This window comes from Mauremys reevesii, linkage group 13 (assembly GCF_016161935.1).
Source record: "Mauremys reevesii isolate NIE-2019 linkage group 13, ASM1616193v1, whole genome shotgun sequence".
NCBI lineage: Eukaryota > Metazoa > Chordata > Testudines > Geoemydidae > Mauremys > Mauremys reevesii.
In genome coordinates, this window is record NC_052635.1 from 31,577,615 (window position 1) to 31,597,844 (window position 20,230).

At 41.3% G+C, this 20,230-nt stretch overlaps 1 protein-coding gene across 7 annotated transcripts in view; it reads left to right on the forward strand.

Moving 5' to 3' along the window:
- The window catches only part of EYA2 (EYA transcriptional coactivator and phosphatase 2), a 148,598-nt gene that overhangs the window by 22,671 nt on the left and 105,697 nt on the right, over window positions 1-20,230 (forward strand). Inside the window, exon 1 of one of the 7 annotated variants that reach the window (XM_039498145.1) lies at window positions 15,180-15,323. The exons of 5 other annotated variants lie outside the window; for them this stretch is intronic. The gene's annotated coding sequence lies outside the window, so the exon portion shown is untranslated. Of the gene's footprint in view, window positions 1-15,179; window positions 15,324-20,230 lie in introns of those variants that run through there. One more of the 7 variants, XM_039498149.1, reaches the window with a different exon arrangement.

Sequence of the window (20,230 nt, forward strand, 5' to 3'; positions counted from 1 at the left end):
GCTATTTTAATTACTGAGCATAGACTACATATCTACAAGAAAAACTTCTTCTCTCTGAAAAAAAGCGTATTATATTTTGGCTCTTGATTGAAACCAACCCAACTTTAATTTCACAGTTTGCTGCCAACAGCTGCCTTAGTAAGACAGAACAGTTGTAATAAATGACATTTATTTAAAAACAAGAAAAATGAAAACCTAGTTCCAGCTGGATTTAGGAGACTGAGCATATTTGTCTTGCATATAAAGCTGCCATCCACAAACATTTCAAATTATTTTTCATTTGTAATAATCAGGATCAGACTTTATATTTTTTTAAGTATTAGGGAAAAGCACAATATATTAGAAACATAGTTTCATTCAAAGGCCATTAGTTATTGAATCCTTTCCAAAGCCATGCAACTAAAAAATTTCAGGGAAACTCACATAATAGTTTTAAGCATTTTTATGAACTATTTGGAGGAATAGTTTATGATGTACACGGTCAAGCTAGACAGACGCATATATGCATCTATTACATTTACTCTTTTATTGCTGAAAACCATGCAACTGATGAGCACTTTCCCTTTTTACCAGTGGGAATCTTGGTAGAATTATGGAACTGTATTTGCACATGGAAGAAATTAGTTCACACGGCCACAAATAGAATGAACACTCTGAGCCCTATAGCGCAGTGCACACAGAAATATATTGCCAGTAACTAGCTCCTCTGTCAACGTACTCACACTACTAATATAACCAAGTCTCTGTAGCACCCTATCATCCCAAAGGATCAACTAACCCTTGACTGCTCAGACTACACTCAGGGATCACTGGAGCCCCCTGTGGGATAAAACCCAACTTGCTGTTTAATAATGCACAGGAACACTACACAACCTCTTAGGAAAGGACATATGTCTCCAGAAAGTTTTAGGAAGGCAGAACATAACTACAAGAGAAGAATTTGGCCAGATTTGAAATTACCACCCTTACATCTCATGGTCAGGTCTTTAGTGACCATGAGTAATTAAGATGTTGGTTTTATGACTTATCTAAGAGATGGCACCATGTTTCCAGCAGCACTGTAAACCCTAATGCTATGCTGGTATAAGTATACAATATTTTCCTCAGAGAGAGGTCTGTAAATTCCTCAATGCCTAGTGCAGACTCCTCAGAGAAAGGGCTTGGTTTTGGTTGTCTTTAAAGTACAATGTATACATGGTGCTGCCATATGTAAATAACCCTACAGAATCACCAACACTACATAGGTGATCCTTGGAAGTTTCTCCATCCAAAAACTGAATTGGCTTACTCCTCCTTCAGCCTGGTCTACACTTAAAATGTATACCAACATAGCTATGTCGGTCAGGAGTGTGAAAGAAAAACAACCCTATGATCCCCATATGACACAGCTATGCCGACAAAAGCTCCATGGTAGAAGCAGCTATGTTGACAGAGAAGGGCTTGTTGACATAACCAATGTCATTCGGAGAGGCGGTGTTCCTACACCGCCTGAACTCCTCCTCCTGTTAGCGTACACTGAGTCTACATTAGGGGGTCAGCCAGCGTAGCTATGCTGACATGGGATTTGAAGGGTAGACATAGTCTTAGTTTGAGATCTCACAGAATTAGAGTGGGTCATACAAAATCAATAGTTGTTGATACCTGTGTTTCATATATTGATGTGTCAAGACACTTTCCTATTGTCAGGAACTAGTTTTCAAACCAGCTTTAACTGAATCTATTTTTATACCCAGAAATTATGGACACAAATAATTGCATCTGCATTTCTGACAGGTACGTATCTGATTTCTGGGGCAAGTACGTAGACATTTAAAAGACATAAGTTTTGCTTGAAGTTGCATATCTTAGATTGATTTCTCCCCTCACCCCCCCAGTGTAGACCAGGCCTAAGACATCTCTCTCTGCCAGCAAAATAATCAAAAGTGTGTGTTTAGTGTGTGTGTGGGGGGGGAATAGAGGGATAGTTTTTATGGGTTCTGAAAAAGCAGAACACATTTCTAGCCAGGATTGGGTGGGGGGGAGAAATAATGTCTTCTGCAAAGATGACAATGCCTCACCTTTGTGTGGGGAGAAATGTTAGATTTTTTTTTTAATGCATGTGTATGTATGTATAAAATACTTGGGCCAGAAACACTCAAAAGAACTGAAAAACATGAATCTATACATCCAAAACAATCTATTCCCAACTCTACAATATTTACACTTAGATCTAATACACAGAACAGTGTGTAGAGTCCTTTTCAGACATTTGATCTATACTGTCCATAGTTCTTCTGTATACACAAAGGGATTTACTGCTTTGTAATCAAGCTGCTCAAGAAAAATGTTGTCTTTATATTCACTGGGGATGACTGTAATAAATTAAAATGGCTTCCCATTAGCCCTCTGTACTTAGCTGAACCACTTAAAATTACTTTGGACTTTGCCCTCGTCTGACCTCTTCACCTCTGCTCAGGCATTACTGCTGCTAGGAACGTAGCAGCAGTGGTCCGAGAGCCTCACTTTTGTGAATGAAGTTACGAATCATTTCAGAGCTGGAAACAGAACACCCAGCACAAAGTGACTTCTGAGTCACAAAGAAACATTTAGCAGCTCTAAATGTTCAGACACATTTCTCTTATGCATCCTATTTGTGGACAGTCATTGTCATTCTAGATATCTCACTGACAGAGGAACCCAGTAATGGCAAAGTCCTGTACAAATTCCTTTGTTCTCTTTGTAAGGATACGTGTGCAAAATGAAGATAATAGGCTTATTAACAAAATACACCTTTTTATGGCAAAAATTGTTTCACCCTGTAGGGACAACATCACCAAGTTATACACTTGCCTGACTGGTGCATAACTTCACATGTGTTTAGTTTTTATTGAAATTTATTTAAACAAGCATACAAAACCCCATCATTCATCTGTGTGTGATAGGAAGGATGTAATTTTGTCATAGTGTGAAGCATTCTATGTTACCTGTTTTATTACATATTCTACTCTCCATTTTCTACTGGATACCAGACTAACATGTCATATACATATTCAGAGGCAGTTACACATGAATAAAGCTGGAGTCCTCTGCAACCGCAAACAGGAATCAAGGCTAACCTGACACAGAATATGTGCAGTTGTTCTGGATTATCATTTTACACAGACCAGTAAGACATGTAGAGATGAAAGGCAATTAAACCCCTTTCCCAGTCCCTTGAGCCATCCTGGCTGTCTCTCTCTCCTCCTTATACTTTTATTTCTCAATTGAACAACCATTTTGTTATTTACACAGAACAAAACTAAAGTTGAGCTTTGAAAATGGTCCTAGAATATTTGACATGGTAACGAGAGCTTCTAGGACGGCAGTTGTCATGATCTGAGACAGTGTCAGTGGGACATCAGCGTCTGCAGAACAATACATTAGACCCAAGATGCTGTTGTAGGGCTGGAGGAGGCAGCTTCAGGAATAGATGTGGAGAAATAGGTGAGGTCAGCAGGGTTGCCAACTTTCCGATTTCTGAAAACTGGAAACTACAGCAGGAGTACTGGAACCTCCCCCACCCTGCCTCTTTCTCACAAGGCTCCGCCCCCTTCTTATGCTTTCCCCCCAACTCGCTTGCTTCTCCCCCCCTTCTTCCTTGTCCCTCAATCCTCTCCTCTTCCGCCCCTCCCCACACCCCAGCTGGGTTTCCTCCCATGAGATGCAGGTAGGAGGCAGCCCTAGCTGAGCAGAGGCTGGCATGGGTTGATGACCTGGTGCCACCCCAGCCCCCCTTCTCCCGACCACCCCGTGGTAAGTGGACTTTTGGTGTCTGCTCAGTACATCTGACCAAACACTGTACAGGTTCTCTTTAAACTGGATTTTCCGTTTGAAAATCAGACACCTGGCAACCTGCCTAGTAGGGTGCCTTGGAGTATCCCAACAAAAATATAAAAAGTGGGGGGGACACAATGGAATAGCGGAGGAAAGGTGATTATGAAAATCAAGAAGTTTAAAACGATTGGTTTAATGTCAAAGATCTGACCAGATAAACTTGTTGTCAGTATCCTGGGAAAAGATGCTGTACAGCTTCAGAATTATGCTTTGCACACTGGCTAAAGTATGGGAGATCCTGTTTGCATTTGGCTGTTGAGCCAGCGCCCAGTTAACATCCCACTGCCAGGAGCTGCCACCTGAAATGATATCACTTGAATTGAATAAGTCACTCGGGTCATGCTGTGCAGCTCTTTTGTATCCCCAGACATGAAACAAACTAGTCTTACACACCTGCTCCCAGAAAGCATTCTTTAGGATTGCACACTTCAGTATTCACACAGAATGTGGTACATTTTATAGACAGCGAGTGGATAAGACTCCAAAAATCCCCCAAACTCGTATTACAGAGGCTATTAAACAAGCCAGACCTGGATCTGAGCACACCCTTCAGGAAAAACATTCTCTTGTAAGAAAGGGACAAGAGCAGATTAAATTTAAACTGCGCTCAGGCAAAAACATTTTACTGTAACCTAGTTTTCTAGGAATGAAGCCTTGGAAAAGGACTGTGTGACCAAGAAAGGAAAAGGTTTCAAAAGTTTTCTAGAATTCCCTAATCCCCACTCATTTATAGGTTAAAAGCTTCAGTGTCTTCTTCACTGGATTAGGGCTATCCAGTCAGAGAACAGAAATAACACCCTGTGACTCTTGACCAGTCACGACCAAGCACACAGCTCATATTTTGGGTTATTAATTCCACAGTTAAAGACAACTCAGCCTGCATAAATTTGAATGAATGAATAAATAAATGAGGGAACTGCAGTCTGCCTGTGGCTATTTCACAGGAAAGAAAATTTATCAAATATTTGCTCAGAGCCATTAACTCTTAAAGCTAAGACCAACAACCCAGCATCACTGGCATTTTCTAGTCAAGAGGAAGCCAAGGCTAAGATTACATTGAGTGCTACAGTTTGGGTCTGTGGTGCCTTGGCAGAATTGTGTGAGGTGGCTAGGGGAATTTGCACAGAATTTGCCTGAAAAATACGACAAGTTAAGGCATTTGAGGCTGTTTTTGGAGTCGGTATTAAAATACGACGGGCCCATGGGGCTGCAAGGGCAGGGGAATGACTGCAGGAGGTTGATGTGCGGGAGGGGAACCATGTTCCCCAGCATTTTAAGGTTTCTTTCAAGATGCTAGTACCTTCACACGCTCACTTTAAATATTGAGAGGACAGCATACCAAGTAAAGCAAATCACCTAGCAAGTCTAGTAGACATTCCAAGACAAACTCTGGGTTGAATGTATGTGTAAGAGTTCAGAAACTGTGTGTGTGTTTTGCAGAGACCAGAACATACTATTTCTAATGATTGCAGGAAAGCTCACACCAAAACACTCGCTTGTGAGAGGGCCATCTCTGGCATTTCATAAATCAGACAGGTACTAACGGTGCTGTTTGGAGACTTAACATCATTAGCAAGTTCATAATTTTCAGTACTCTGCTGTAATTCATTTATGACTTTTGGGATGAAAGACAGTCTATGCTGCCTCTGCCATGCTGAATCTATCATGGGAGGAGTGTAGGGGAAATGGAGAGAAGAAACCAGACCTCATCCTTCATATTGCCTCAGTATTGTTCTTGACTACAATCTTAAAAAAACAACAACAACAACAAAATCAGCAGAGGCTCTCTGCTGCTTGATTCAATCAGCCATTTTCTGAAGCCGACACACTAGGAGGAGGGATACTATTATTTGGCTCAGACTGAGATTTGTTTGTTTACAGATCTCAGTCTGGACACAGTGTACTGGTGCTTCAATAATCTTCAAAATTTGTAACATCTTGGACAAGAATATTAAAGTTCACAAAACTACATTAAAGTATTAAAGAGAAGAAATGCAGAGCTGAGTATGAACAGCAGAGATGTCTACTTTTGGATGAGAATTAAATTTGAGGTAATTGTGGAAAGAACTGTGGGCTTACCCACAAGAGTCATCCCAGTCTCTTTGCCAAATTCTGGATAATTACATTCAGGCTATCTAGAGTCCCCCTGGAGTTTTATTTGGATGTTGAATTTTGTCTCAATTGTTCTTGGATCTGAAGATGTTGCAGCGTGCAGTGCTAAAATGAGGGGAAAGTTCTGCTCCAGAAGGTGCTGAGTTCAAGTGTGACCCCTGTATATAGGTTTGTAGTGTATGTAAAATGTTTTGGGGTGTTCCTGGATGAAAGATGCTGTGTAAATAGAAATGAGTTTACATTGCTTCCCCTCTTGTGTAACTCCTTAGTAATTTTATAAGCAGAACAGGCACAGACAAAGTACAAATGTTTAACTCTTGCAGATATTAAGTTGCCTTGTTTCACTCACTGGTTTACAGAAGCATTTCAGTTTGTTTGTTTGTTCTTTTCAATGCTGCAACACGGTTTGTGGTTCAGAGGGATGGATAGTGAGATTCAGTTTTATATCCACATATCAGATAAAGTGATTTGTAAGTGACCAGACCTACACTTAGATTTTCCCTTGACAGGTCCTTTTGCTTAATCGTAATTAATCCTTCCACTAAAACCATTTGGTTAATTTAGTAACCAGTAGTCAGGTGGTATTTCAAGTGCTGCCATGTATTGCACTAGCTCAGAGACCACCAAATACTCATTTTTGTTTTGGATGAGTCACACAACTCCATAAACCCACTGAATAAATCTGCTTCAAGCCAGCTGTTAGCTTGGTTTCTTAAGTTCTCATGATACACCAGTGGATCCCAGTCACTTTCAAACTTGAACTGGTTTTAGTGCTTTGTATAGCACTGGTCATATTTTATAGAGCAGCATTAGAAATATATTGCTTTGTGCTTCATAAATGACTTTAAAAAATATCCATGACTCAGCTTCTTTTATGGAAAAATCTGAGCTGAAATTTTTGGTGTAGGAAAATTTAAGTGTCCTCAGCATCAAACTTTTTTTTTAAAATCAGATCCCGGATTATAATTTCACATCAAGGTGCGTGTGAGCATTTCAAAGCAAATGGACCACATGGTAGGGTAGGAGGACAGAGAAATGCAGCTACTGCTGCTTTGGGTAGGTTTTATGTTATGTAAATAAACTGTTGTTCTGTTTTGTTTTTTCAAAGTATGTCAAGGTATATGTGCCGCCTATAATGATAACTACACAGAGATGCCACCATGTTTAGTTTAGTTATAATTAGGGAGATGTCTTAAAGAGAGAGATGTTTTTAAAACCATCTCTGTATAATTGTAGTCAGATTAGGGTTTTCTGCTTCCCTCTGACAGCACTCTTTAGGGAAATTCAGCCCAGAATTCGGAGGAGTAAGAAGGTCTTTTGTTAATAGATTTGTTAGGTTGGGAAAGGCTTCATGTGGGAATCCTCATTGTCTTTCTCAATATTTCGAAACATGTGCCTCCAATGTTATTCATTAACATTCAGGAATTATGCCAGGAACCAAACCCAGGATTTCAAGATGTCACTTGAGACCCAGTACCAGGAGCTCACATTAAATGGAACCAGTTCCCTAGTTCTAGCATCTGGATTCCAAACCTAAATAAACAACTATGAAATGAATGCATTAGTCGCTAGGCTCCCAGGGAATGAGAGACCTACAGATAGACCTACATAATCTTCCTGCCACCAGCATGTAAGACTAGCAGCTGTCCTAGGGGTTAAGACATTGGTTATGCTTAATACTTAGGCTTGGCAGAATTTGATATTTATTTTTTAATATTTTAACAGATAATATCCATGTTTATTTATAAGGTTTTTTTTTTCAATTTATTTACATTTTCACAGTTGCAGGAAAATATTTAATGAATGTAGATGTTGAGATGCACAAAGTTTTATAACCACTAAAACACAAATTGTCAACATCGCATACAAAATATATAAAGTAAATATCCTTAAATCAGACTCTACTAAATTCTTAAGCAGGACTTCTTTTACTTTGCCTATGTGTACATTTAGATTGATGGAAATTTTTGTTGTTGGTTTGTGGGTATACAATGAAATTGATGTTTCCCAGCATTTACTGAGTTGGAAAAAAAATCTAATTCTTCTAAGTCTATTAATTTTCAACATGGAAAAATTTACTGATGCTGGAGAATGCACAGCATTTCTAAGGTCAATTCTAGACACATCAGATCAGAATTCGTTGGGAAAGCAGACTACGGGGAGATTTGAGAGGAAAATGTTGCCTTTATGAGGTGGCGGCAGAGGAGAGAGGAATGCACTCTAGTGGACTGAGATAGGAGCTAGGAACTCCTGAGTTCCTTCTCTGCCTCCCTGTGTCTCTTAGGCACACAGATTAGGAGAATGCACCTCCATCTATAAAAGCATAATAAGGCACAAACACAAATGGACAGTCACCATGAAAGTGCTATTGGTTTTGAGGCCCTTCATCTTCAGTATTTATGCCAACCCATTGACTTAGTATCTGAGAGTATCACAATGAATGTATATACCATCATAGCATCCTTGTGAGGCAGGGCAGTGCTATTATCCCTATTTTACAGATGGGGAACTGAAGCACAGAGAGACTAAGTGACTTGCCCAAGGTTACGCAAGAAGTCTGTGGCAGTGCAGGGAATTGAACCTAGGACTCAAGTCCTAGGCTAGCGCCTGAACCATTCATCAGGCTGCCGTTACTGAATGCTGCATTTTAGATCAATTGAAATGACATAAAACTTTTCCCCGAAAAGCATTTTGCTGAGGGTGCGTTTTGAGGTCAGTGTTAATGAGGAGTTGTTGGGAATTCTTGTAATGCTACAGTACAGAGCTGTTAAAGTGAAGTAGGCTCAGAGAAGACTCTCAGATTGTATCTATTTCATCCCCCGTCAACTTCCTCGTGAGTGAAACAGCATTAAACATTGTGCCTTTTGCTTTGCTTCAGAGGAGCCACACCTCTACTCTTGCTTGGGGTGAGAGAGATGAATTGTGCTTTCTTTTGAGCACAAGATCAGGTTTTGGCTCCTGGATATTCCTGCTCAATGCTTAGCTTGAGTACTGGTTAGTTTGTGGTGGCTCGTGTCAGTGAAATACAGGGATAAAGAAAAGGCATCCTTGCACAATGCTTGCGGATGGACTAGTTATATGGTGGCTGTTTCAGTTTACAGGTGTCAAATGTTAGTAGCCAAAAGGGATGGTTATTTAGTTCTTTCCCCTATAGTGGTCAGGTACTACACTGCAAGGGGAACAAAACTAGGTGAGAGAAAGAAATCTAACGAGTTGGGGTTGGCATTTTATTTGTTTTATTGCCATGTATAATCCCTATGATAATTGCCTTTTTTTTGTGCTGTCAGATTGTTACTCAACCATCAACACTGCACATGTCTTGGAGAACTTGCTTCAAGACAGTGATGCCATAGATCAAAAAATTGAGATTTAAGTCTAGGGAAAGTTACCTTCTTAGTGGCACATGATACAGACTTCCCCTCATAATAGCCAAGGAGAAGTTAGTTTGCATTTATCTGTTCATTCACATTTCCCACTGAATATAGAGGATGAAGCTTTTTCTGAAATGATTTGACTGGATACTAGAGAGCTGCCATTTTGCTGTACTTGCAAAGAGTTTTCTTGAATTGCAATTACTTTGGAGTCTTGTGAATGAAGCTGTCTGTCTGGGATTTTGAATCCCTTCAGCCTTGTGTTTGCAAGTGATGACTGACTCCAGTTGATCTGGCATTGGATCCCTGACAGGTAAGCTACAGGAGGCCTCACAGATGATGAGCTTCATTGCCAAAGACTATGTTGAAAGCTGAAACAGCATTTCCAAGGATAGCTGTTTCATTGATTGGTAGTTGGGGGTGGGAGGGGAAATCTTTGAGGAACCAGAAATGGGCTTCGAGATGAGGATTCTTTCATTGTAGCTGTAAATGTATCCTCTAAAGCAGGGGTTCTCAACCTTTCTTTCTGGGCCCCCAAAAACATGCTATAAAAACTCCATGGCCCACCTGTGCCACAACAACTGTTTTTCTGCATATAAAAGCCAGGGCCAGCATTAGGGGATAGCAAGTAGGGCAATTGCCTAGGGCCCCATACAAAGCTAAATTGCTCAGACTTTGGCTTCAGCCCCAGGCGGCAGAGCTCAGGGCCCCCGGATTCAGCCTTGCACAGTGGGGCTTTGGCTTTCTGCCCTGGGTCCCAGTGAGTCTAATGCCAGTCCTGTGTAGTGGACCCCCTGAAACCTGCTTGCGGGCCCCCAGCCCCCTGCTTGAGAACTGCTGCTCTAAAAGGTAATAATCATTTTTAGTCGTTATTGGAAATTTTGCACATGACTAGATCTGACAGTTTTGCTTTGCAAGTTTATTAGAGCCAAAGGAAGGAGTTGGGATGCATATACTCGCTGATTTAAGTCAGTTTGTTTAAAACAAATAAGTTCTGCCTGCCCATGGAAATGCCCTGCAAGTATGTGCCAATGCATGTTAAGGAGGTTTTATTGTGCTTGTGTATTCCTACAAGCAATGGCTGCCTGCACGGATTATTCCTGTAACAAGTACAAACAAAACAGTGAGAGTTTCATAGTTACTGTTGAGGATCAGACAGATATATGCATGAGCATGAGCCTCAATACCTAGGGCCTGCTTTGGAATGTGCCTGCAAGGCTCTGCTACTCTGGCTTTGGTGGTAGCCCAGATTCAGGGTGGAAAACCTTCTGTACCAAAGGCCCCATTTCTGACTTGTGCCCATCTTCACCAGGCAACCAGAATTTGAGCCCTTAGGCGCCAACATGGGAATTTGGGATGGAATATAGAGCTGTCATTCTGGAGGTCCTGGTGCAAATGTACAACAGATTAGTAGTGAATGAAAGTTATCAGATGGCAGTCTGGTTGTGTGAAATAAACTGGTGGCATCAGTCCTGTCCCAAGCAGATGTCCACATCACAAAAACCACTAACCCACTCCCCTGCAATAAGCATGGAAAATAACTGGAGAGCAGTGAAAAAACACTGAGAGCAGACCAGAAGACTTGCACTGTTGCTGTCAGTCCTAAAGATGTTATATGGATTTTTAAAAGAACATCAGTCTCCATTGGTTCAGCACCATCCATCAGTACAAAATTCCCTTGTAAAGAACCCCTGAAAAGAGAGACTAATTCAGACCTGTGCGCTCTCTCTTTGTTCCATACAAATCTGTATTTTCTTTGAGTAAACCCAATCCACTGTGAATTGTGATTCTGCACAAAGGTTTGGTTGGCGAACAGCCGGCTAGAGGCTTTCTGTAGGTTCAGTTTGGTGTGGAAGTGAAAGTGAATACCTGCTGCCAAAAGGATGGTTTTCTTATGCGCTAGACTTCACTAGTGACCTGTATTATGGTAACACCTTTTGTCAGAGAAACCTAGCAGCTAGTAATAAAATTCCTTAGGCTAAGTGGCTAAACTGCCAGCACATTGTCTGTTACTGTAATTGAGAGCTGTAGCCTCTTCAAACATCATTTTGGTTACTTCTTTGCATTCTGTTTGTAAGATGCATTGTTGGCCTTTTGCATGGGGAAAGGTGGAAAAGGAATAAGAAGGCTATTAAACTATTTAAATGCAATTCTTACAGAAAAGAACTAGTTCAGGTGTTTGTATCCCTGCAATCTTTGGTAGGGGATTCAGATCCTGTTTGATTTTGTTTAGTAATACCACCTTCTGGAAGTACCATTCTTTATCAGAACTGACTTTACAAAGAGGAATAGGCTCATTTGTGTGTACTGTGTCTGGAATATTTGTTGTTGGTTTTTCTAGTTTTGTCCTCTCCTTTTTTGGGTCTTGCTGAGCTTTGGCATTTATCAGTGGTTGGGGCAGTAGTGTCACTGCAGACTGTGCCTCAAGAGCTCGCTGGTTGACAACACTACCATCAGTAATCAGTCCGTTGAAACCTTTCCTGGGTACGATGAGAATGCATTTAAAGCTCACTGTTTCCTGATTCTGCTCTCACCAACACCAATTTAAGGCCATGTCTACACTGCCATTTATATTGGTATAACTTATATTGCCCGGGGATGTGAAAAAAACATGCCCGTGAGCAACATAAGTTACACTGACATAACTGGCAGTGTGCATAGTGCTATGTTCATAGAATATCAGGGTTGGAAGGGACCTCAGGAGGTCATTTAGTCCTACCCCCTGCTCAAAGCAGAACAAATCCCCAGACAGATTTTTGGATGGGAGAGCCCTCTCCTGTTGGCATAGAACATCAGTACAGCTGTGCTGCCATAAGGTCTCTAATGAAGACATAGCCAATGAAATAATTTGTTTGTCTGCTTCTCCAAAAACTGATGTGAGATCAGTACAAGGCCCATCAGAGATGCAGTGTGAATCAAACTGCTTCCAGTGAGTCACTATGGGAGGAACAGCACGAGGGGAGCTATTGATCTAATGGAGCTCTCCCCTGACCCAAACACACAGTTGTGTTATGCTCTACTTGTCTCTGCTTACACACCATGTGCTCACTTACAAAAGAAAAAATAGTGCATTGTTTTCTCACCTCCCAGTATGGATCAAAGCAATCCCATTGCAATGCCAGGTGACCATCATCCCACTCATGCTCCAGAATTCTGCCACAGAAAATACCGGCACTAATAAATATTTATTTTTGCACGGCTACATATTCTAGACAAGACATTCACTTAGGTAATGAAGTTCTGATTTAAAAATAAGAATTAGAATAAAGGATGGAAGCTCATGATTAGGGCTGCAGGCTTGTCATGGTGATGAAAAGGTCATGGATACTGTGACTTGCATTCCTGAAGGCTCTAGGTGGGTCACCTGACTGGCCTGGTGAACAGGTGAGACCCCTGTGGGAGAGGGTTGGAGAGCAAGCCCACCATGCACTCATCCCGCAGTGGCAGCTCCTATGTCTCATGTGTCTGAGCCTGGCTTCCTACTGCAGGTGTTGTAACGTTGCTCAGGTTTGGCTCTGCCAACCCTCTGTGGGGCACAGGAGCCATCGCTGACAATGCTGAGGTGAGTGCAGGGCAGGCTTGCTCTCAACCCTGGGACTGAGCAACCCCACCCTGCCCACCCCAAGGGTCTCCCCTTCTCACCGAGCTGGGATTAGAGTTGCGGTAATGGGGTGGAGGGTGTTGCTGTGGGTGGTCACTGCCCCCTTAGCGGGGCGAGGAGGTGGTGGCAGTGGAGCAGGATGACGACTGTCTACTAGGATTTTGAAGAATTGAATGTCTTTGTCAGGGCATTTTGTGTTCAAGTCGAAAGTCATGGAGCAGTCATTAAACCTGTGACTTTTACTAAAGTTACCACGGCTGCTCCACGATTTTGATAAAAATGCCATGACAAATCTGCAGCCCGGGTGAATTTCCTGTGAAATTGCAAGCCTGATATGCATGCATAGTTGCCAGTATTGCATGCCCAAACTGTGTATTCAAATGGACAGCTAAAGACCCAGCATTAATTTGTGCACACAATTCCACTCAAGTGTGCAAATTAGGCAAGCAATTTTTGCATATATGGTTCTAATTAATCTCAACAATTTTGAGCTAGGTCATATGCAAATTGAGGAAGAAGTGATTAAATGATTTATACAAGGCCAGTGAGTTGGTGCAGAGCTGCGCATAGGACCCTGGAGTTGTTCTGCCTTAGACTTCTCTGCTGTAACCTCTAGATAGTGTGTCTGTCCCATGGTTTCTGGTAACCAAGTAGTGTTCTGTCTGGCCCAGGATATGAAGACCACAGGGAGGATATATATTTTTTTAAATAAAGAAAAGAGGGTGGTGCACTCTCCAGCTCAAAGACCACATGCTCTCATCAAATAAATAAGAATGGTTGTGGCAGAGAAATGTTGGAGGTTCTTAGTGTGGATTTATTAAAAGTTTAAACATTTCTCCACAGTATTCAGCTGAATCCAAACTGCTGCCCTGACTCAAAGCCAGTACAAAAGATACTGAGAAATAATCACATTGAATTTCAGGAAACACTAGGAGATGAATAAGTCCTTGCTCACTTACTGTAAAAGTTACATTTTGTTCTCAGAATTAGATATATTGAGAGTGGAATTCATGAGTCTTAGTGAAGATCAAATATTTTAAATCAAAACAGTGAAAGCAAATTTGAATAGCTTCAGGGCTTGCCATTCAGGGACAGATTAACTTTAGTTCCAGGACTTGCACTCTGAGAGAGCTGCTGGGTTATTTAATAGTATATACACCTCTACCCCGATATAATGTGACCCGATATAACACGAATTTGGATATAACGCAGTAAAGCAGCGCTTTGGGGGGGGCTGTGCACTCCGGCAGATCAAAGCAAGTTCAATATAACAAGGTTTCATCTCTAATGCGGTAAGATTTTTTTGGCTCCCGAGGACAGCGTTATATCAGGGTAGAGGTGTAGTACCCACTGTATCCAAATTCATCATCTTGATGGCCATTGCTATGAAATAGCATACAAAGCTTTGTCCTCCAGGGTCCTGACTAAGGATGTTCAGAGCAGGGAGGGAATGAAAGGTAAGGCAATAGGTCTGTCTAGTTTGAATGGACATGAGAGCAGATTTTCTAAACACTAAATCCATGATTCACCACAGAACAGTATACATTTTTGTGCACCCAATATTACAGTAATTCTTAGCACTAAAACAGCAATTTCAGCCAAAACATTTACAAAGATGGGTGGAAGATTATGCCCATTTTACAGGCAGGGAAATAGAGGCACAGAGAGGCTAAATGACTTGACCAAGGTTACACAGCAAGTCATCTGCAGAACCAGGACAGGGGTCCAGGTTTCTTGACTCCCAGTGGAATGGGCTTCTTTAGTTATTAACAGAAAATAAGAAATTAGGAGAACCAACTTTTGGGAGCTAGGGGTTTATACTCCTTGCTATTCAGCCTTTGGGGGAATGTGGCTCTTTCTTTATTTTTATTTGTACTAGAGTGGTAACTAGAGGCCCCAGCTGAGATCGGGGGCTGCTTGTGCACATCACATAAAGATCCACTATCCTGTGGTTAATCAATGGCATAGTAGGGAATAGAACGCAGGTTTCCTGGGTCCTAGTCTAGTGCATGAGCCACTGGACTACACTGCTTCTCACTGTAGACTATTATATACTCTCTCTTGTATAAGAATAAACCTGTCTTGTGTTTAGTTGGGAACACCTCCCTTTCTCACATGCATTCTTTCCTGTGGGTTGATGAACAGAGGTGCTCTCTATTTTGAGCAAGTGTGTTCTGCTGCTTTCCTTTTTCAGTGCAAACTGCCATGGGAAATCTGCATAAATGATGCATCATGAACATGTGAATCAAGAGTTGTCCCTTTGGAGCTGGCTGGTATGAATGTTTATGGGTAACCAATGCACATTCAAACCCACAACAAACCTAAGCTATCATTTGAGAAGAACGGCAGCCCTCAACACTCCCTGCAGCGGGCCTCCCCTCCCCAAGGTAAAACATTCTGACACCAAACTTCCTGGAGAATGGTTCACTTTGGCATTTGTTCCACCTAATGGCCCAAGTTTCACTGAGTTACACATTCTTCATTCTTCTTGGTACTCAGAAGCCATCCAGCCCCGCCCCCTCTCCTCCTACCCTCAATTGCCAAAGTAGCCAAAGGAAAACTGAAGTTGTACTACTATTCTGTTTGCAAACAAAAACTCAGACCCCCTGGAAGGAGCACACACTGGAAACGGGTTCTCTCTGTACAAATAATGTGCCTAAATTCCCAAAAATGAAAAGGCTGCTTCATCCATTTACCCTTCCTCTGTGGATTTTCTACAGCCAACCCTAGGGACCTTTCATTCTCTCCTCAGCACTATCTTCCCTCTTCTTGTCTAGTGCTGGCTTTTCTGTACCTTCACACAGTCTCTGTATTGTTACTGTAAGAGCCTTCTCCACTGCACAGTCTGCCATCTCGAACAGCTTTTCTATGCATTTTTGTTTCTGTTAACTCTCTATTTTAGCATATTTGCAGATGAGATTTGTATAATCGCAGGCCTTGTCTAGCTGTATTTGGGACTCAGACACAGATATCGCTGTGCTGGTGCGAACAAACCCCCAACCATAGACAAGGAAAGTTGTGATTTGCACTGGCTGAGGTCACTTGTGCTTGAAATGGAGGCACACTCTTGAAATCCCAGGTTTAATTGTCTAGATTTAGGGATTTCTCTGGTGAAGCTGCACTGGATTCTGGCTCTGCATGGCAGAATTGGGGCTAATCACATGTATAGGCAGGGCCTCACTTCCCTAAACTTCTTAATTTCTCTCTTCTAGTGTGATTGCTTAACTCTGTGAAACCTTACAAGATACATTTTAATGAGAGGGGTAAGGCGCCAGTCCTGCAAACACTTACACATGTGCTTAGCTTTAAGGCCATATGTAGCCAACATGAGCGCTTGGGACGCCCACTGAAGAACATGTGCCTGCAATAGCAAAGGCCTTGTCTACACTGCAGAGTTCTGTTGCCAAAAGGCAGCTTTCGGCAACGGAACAGTGGAGGTGTACACACTGCAATGCCACTTTTGGCAACAAAACTCTTCAGTTTTGGTGACAAAATAAAAGCTCCTTGACGAGGGGCATAAAGCTTTTTGCGGCAAACCTAAAGGGACAAAGCGTCAGTGTAGAGGCTGCCGTTTGTTGTATCGCCTTAACTGGCCTCTTCCAGTATCCCACAATGCCTTCCCGTGACTGCTCTACTCGCTGTTTTGAACTGGGCTGCCCTGCATGCCTGCTACACCGGCATGCATCCCTCCCATTTCAAAGCTCCGGAAAATTCTGACAGTTAAACATGCTGCTCAGCTCCGGCAACAAAAAGCAAATCATTAACGTGGAGTGGTGCTGTCTCCCACACTATCAACACAGAGGCAGGCAGGAGCTGTCTGAACTTAGAGACAACATGTCAACACACTCACTCTCCCCCAACACACACTCTCCTCCCCCCATGCTTCCTGTCACACACACACTCCCCTACCCCTCCACACTTCAGTTGAAAAGCAACTAGCAATCTAGTAAGATTCCCATGGAAGGATGGGATTGAGAAACCTGCATCATGTGACGCTTTACCTGCCCCACGAGGCATTGCAAACCCTTCCCAAAGCACCCTGCGGCCAGTTGCACAGTGGGATAGCTACCCACAGTGTACTGCTCTCTGTGTCGATGCAAGGCTGCTAGTGTGGATGCACTCTGCTGACACAAGGAGCATAGTGTGGACACGCAACAGTGGTTTAATTGAAGTGTTTTAATTAAAGCAGAATAATGTTTGCGACAACACTGTACAATGTAGACAAGGCCAAAGTAAAACCTGAGTATCTGTGAAGGTAGAAATGTTTACTTTCTGTTTGAAAACAAGTTCAGTGGCTGGGAAAGTTTGAAATGTTGACAAAAAAAGGTTTGAAAACTTTAGCAGAACATTTTCCCATTTTCCGCTCTGCTCTGTCAGTAGCTTTTAAGCCTGGTTTACACTTAAAAGTTTTACCAGTATAACTGTTTCAGTTAGGGGGTCTAATTATTTCAATTTAAAAAAAAAAAGTCATACCAGTAAAAGCCATAGTGTGGACACAGTTATGCTGGTATAAAGGTGATTTATGCAATCATAGTTTATTCCTATGCCTTGTGTGGGAATAACTATACTGGCATAAAACACCTTTGTAGTGACACAACTGCATCCACACTAGGGAGTTGCAGTGCTTTAACTATTGTAGTTAAAGTGATACAACTTGTGCATAGACAAGACATTAGTTTTTCATAGAGTCTAATGCGTGAGAGAACTTTCTCTTTCAACAGTCTTTGAATAGAAGGTCCTCTGCATATAGGAATGTATCGTTGCCACAGATGGTTCTTTCTACTGTCCACACCCACAAGTGAAACAGACCTGATCTTTCTGAATGAGCAGAAACTCTTCATGGGATGGGGTTTTTGTCCTACTTTGAATTTTGCATCCCAGTGAAGTTTATGACCACTTAAACTATGAAGATCTGGTAGCTGGATTAGCCTCTCAAAGTATTATTCACCTTCTAATATTCATTAAGTACTAGATAAAATAGTAATGATATAAGAGTAACAGATGATTTCTTTGGATGAAGTCCTCCGCAGATTGACACAGCATGAGATGGAGTACTTTGGTGCATGTGTCAGTGTTGCCACTTCTCATGGTACTTGGTATTTTTCTTAATGCACTAACTCCTGGAGTCATGCTATTTTGTGAGATTTGAGGTGTTTTATTTTAAATAAGTATGTAGAGAAACAAGATAACATGAACCTTAACGACTAAAAAACCAGAAGGAAAATAGTCCACGTTGTATTTATTTTTTATTTTAAATCTCATGATTTTTGAGTGCTTGAGGCCGGATGTAGTGTTTTGGTGCACGTATGGAGAACAGGCTATTTGAAGACAGAGCCTCCATGTGAGTGTCTGAGGAGAATGTTATCCTTGTTTTGAAGGACTCCAAGCATCCACCTCCCTGTGTATCCTTGCAGTTGTGCCTTTATTATGTTGCATTGTGACATCCAGTGTTTAAAATGCTGTTAGTGTTACACACTGCAGTGCAGCATTTCACAACATTTTAAAAGAAACACTTTTTTTTTGTTTTTGTTTTTTTGCTTTCAAACCACACTTTTTTGTTTGTTTCATTTCAAGTCCAGTCTCTTTCAAGTGGTACTTCACTATACTCAGTGGGAGAACAAAGCCCTAGGATCAGCTCTGCTCTTACTTCCAAGTTACCTTTCAAACCTCAGACTGTGTCTCCTAAGGGAATTTTCCCGGTACTTCATAACAAACATTCACAGTTGGCTGGGTTGGCTTGTTTGTTTTATATACACTAAATTTTCTTGGGAAGTTTAGTCCCAAGCATACCTTGGATTAATCAACCAGAAAGTGCGGATGCATCCTCTGGTCTATCTTCCTCCAATCTCTTTCACATGTTAATTGCAGGAAGTGTACAGAGGACCATTGCCCAGTTATGGCCTCTGTTAATGAATGGCCACCTCCCTTTTGCTCTGTCTGACCACAAGGCAGGTGTGGGGATTGAGAGGCTCAGGGAGGGTGTATAGAAAGAAGGAGTGCCAGGTAGCTTTGCTGAAAGAAAGATGGGCATTTTATTTACATGGAAAACTGTCTGTCTTGTTTACCCTACAGGCCTGAGGCAAGAAAAAACAGGATGTACATAGACATAGGGAAATGGTCTGGAATCATAAGAGGTGACTAAGGCAAACAAGCCAACGCTTTGGGAAATTCAGAACTTGTGGTGGGACAACATGTACAATCAGTTTTGCCAACCCCAACCATTCAAAAATCATGAGATTGGCTTATAAATGACTAGACCTTAAATAATGTTTTATTCTTTTTATTTGCCTTCTGGCTTTTAAGCTGTTAAAGTTTGTTCTGATGCTTTTCTCCACTAACATGAGGGCTAGAAAAATACAGTTTTATTAAAATGAAAGATGAGATTCTCACAGTCACATTATTCCAGTAACAGGGGCTTTAACAAAAATACCAAATATCACAAGACTGGTGATAAAACTGCATGATTTGGCAATACTGTAAAATATTAGTTTGTCTATAGAAAGTGTTAGTAATGCTGTAGTATATTAAATCATAGGCTATCTGTTCCTGTTGACTGCAAAATGTCAGAAGTATTATTGTTATAAATATTAAAGTAATGTGCTCAGTAAAGTATATGGCAAAATAAAAGATGGTCTCCTGCCCTGAGGAGCTTGAATACAAATACATATTTAAATCAATGTTAAAATAAGGCCAAGCATGAACATTAGACCAGTTACAAAAATGCAAAACTGCACTCCATTGTCCGTATACTTGGGTGTTGAAAGTGTCTGAGAGCAGTGGGAGCCGTTTCCTGTTGTACTGGATGCCCTCCAATATCTGGGCCCACTGGGATGAATTCAGAGGGCACTGAAAGACTTTCATGTGGATTCTTTTCTTGATTTAGTCCGTAGGATACTTGATTTTTTAAAAACCATTTATTTATTTAGGAAGTTCTAACAAGTTTATAAATCCTTGCCATGTAAATATCAGAAACAAAACAATCATTACAATAGTGAGCTTTTGTTTAAAGAGATATTATACAGGAATGGAGTCATTCTTTCTATTTAGCACAGTGTCACCGTATTACAGAGGGAGCAGCGTTATAACACCTCTATTACTTTGTGATTTTATTAAATTGAGTGAAATCTCTGCCTATGCATATTTAACAGACCAGACATGCTTATCAAATGTTAATATTCAACAACATTGGACAGGTGTGATGGTTTTTGTTTTGGGTTTTTACTTTGTCTGGGTACTTGACTGAATTGCTTAATAGGAAAGCTATTAACAAACCCTGCCATTGGCATTGTAATTG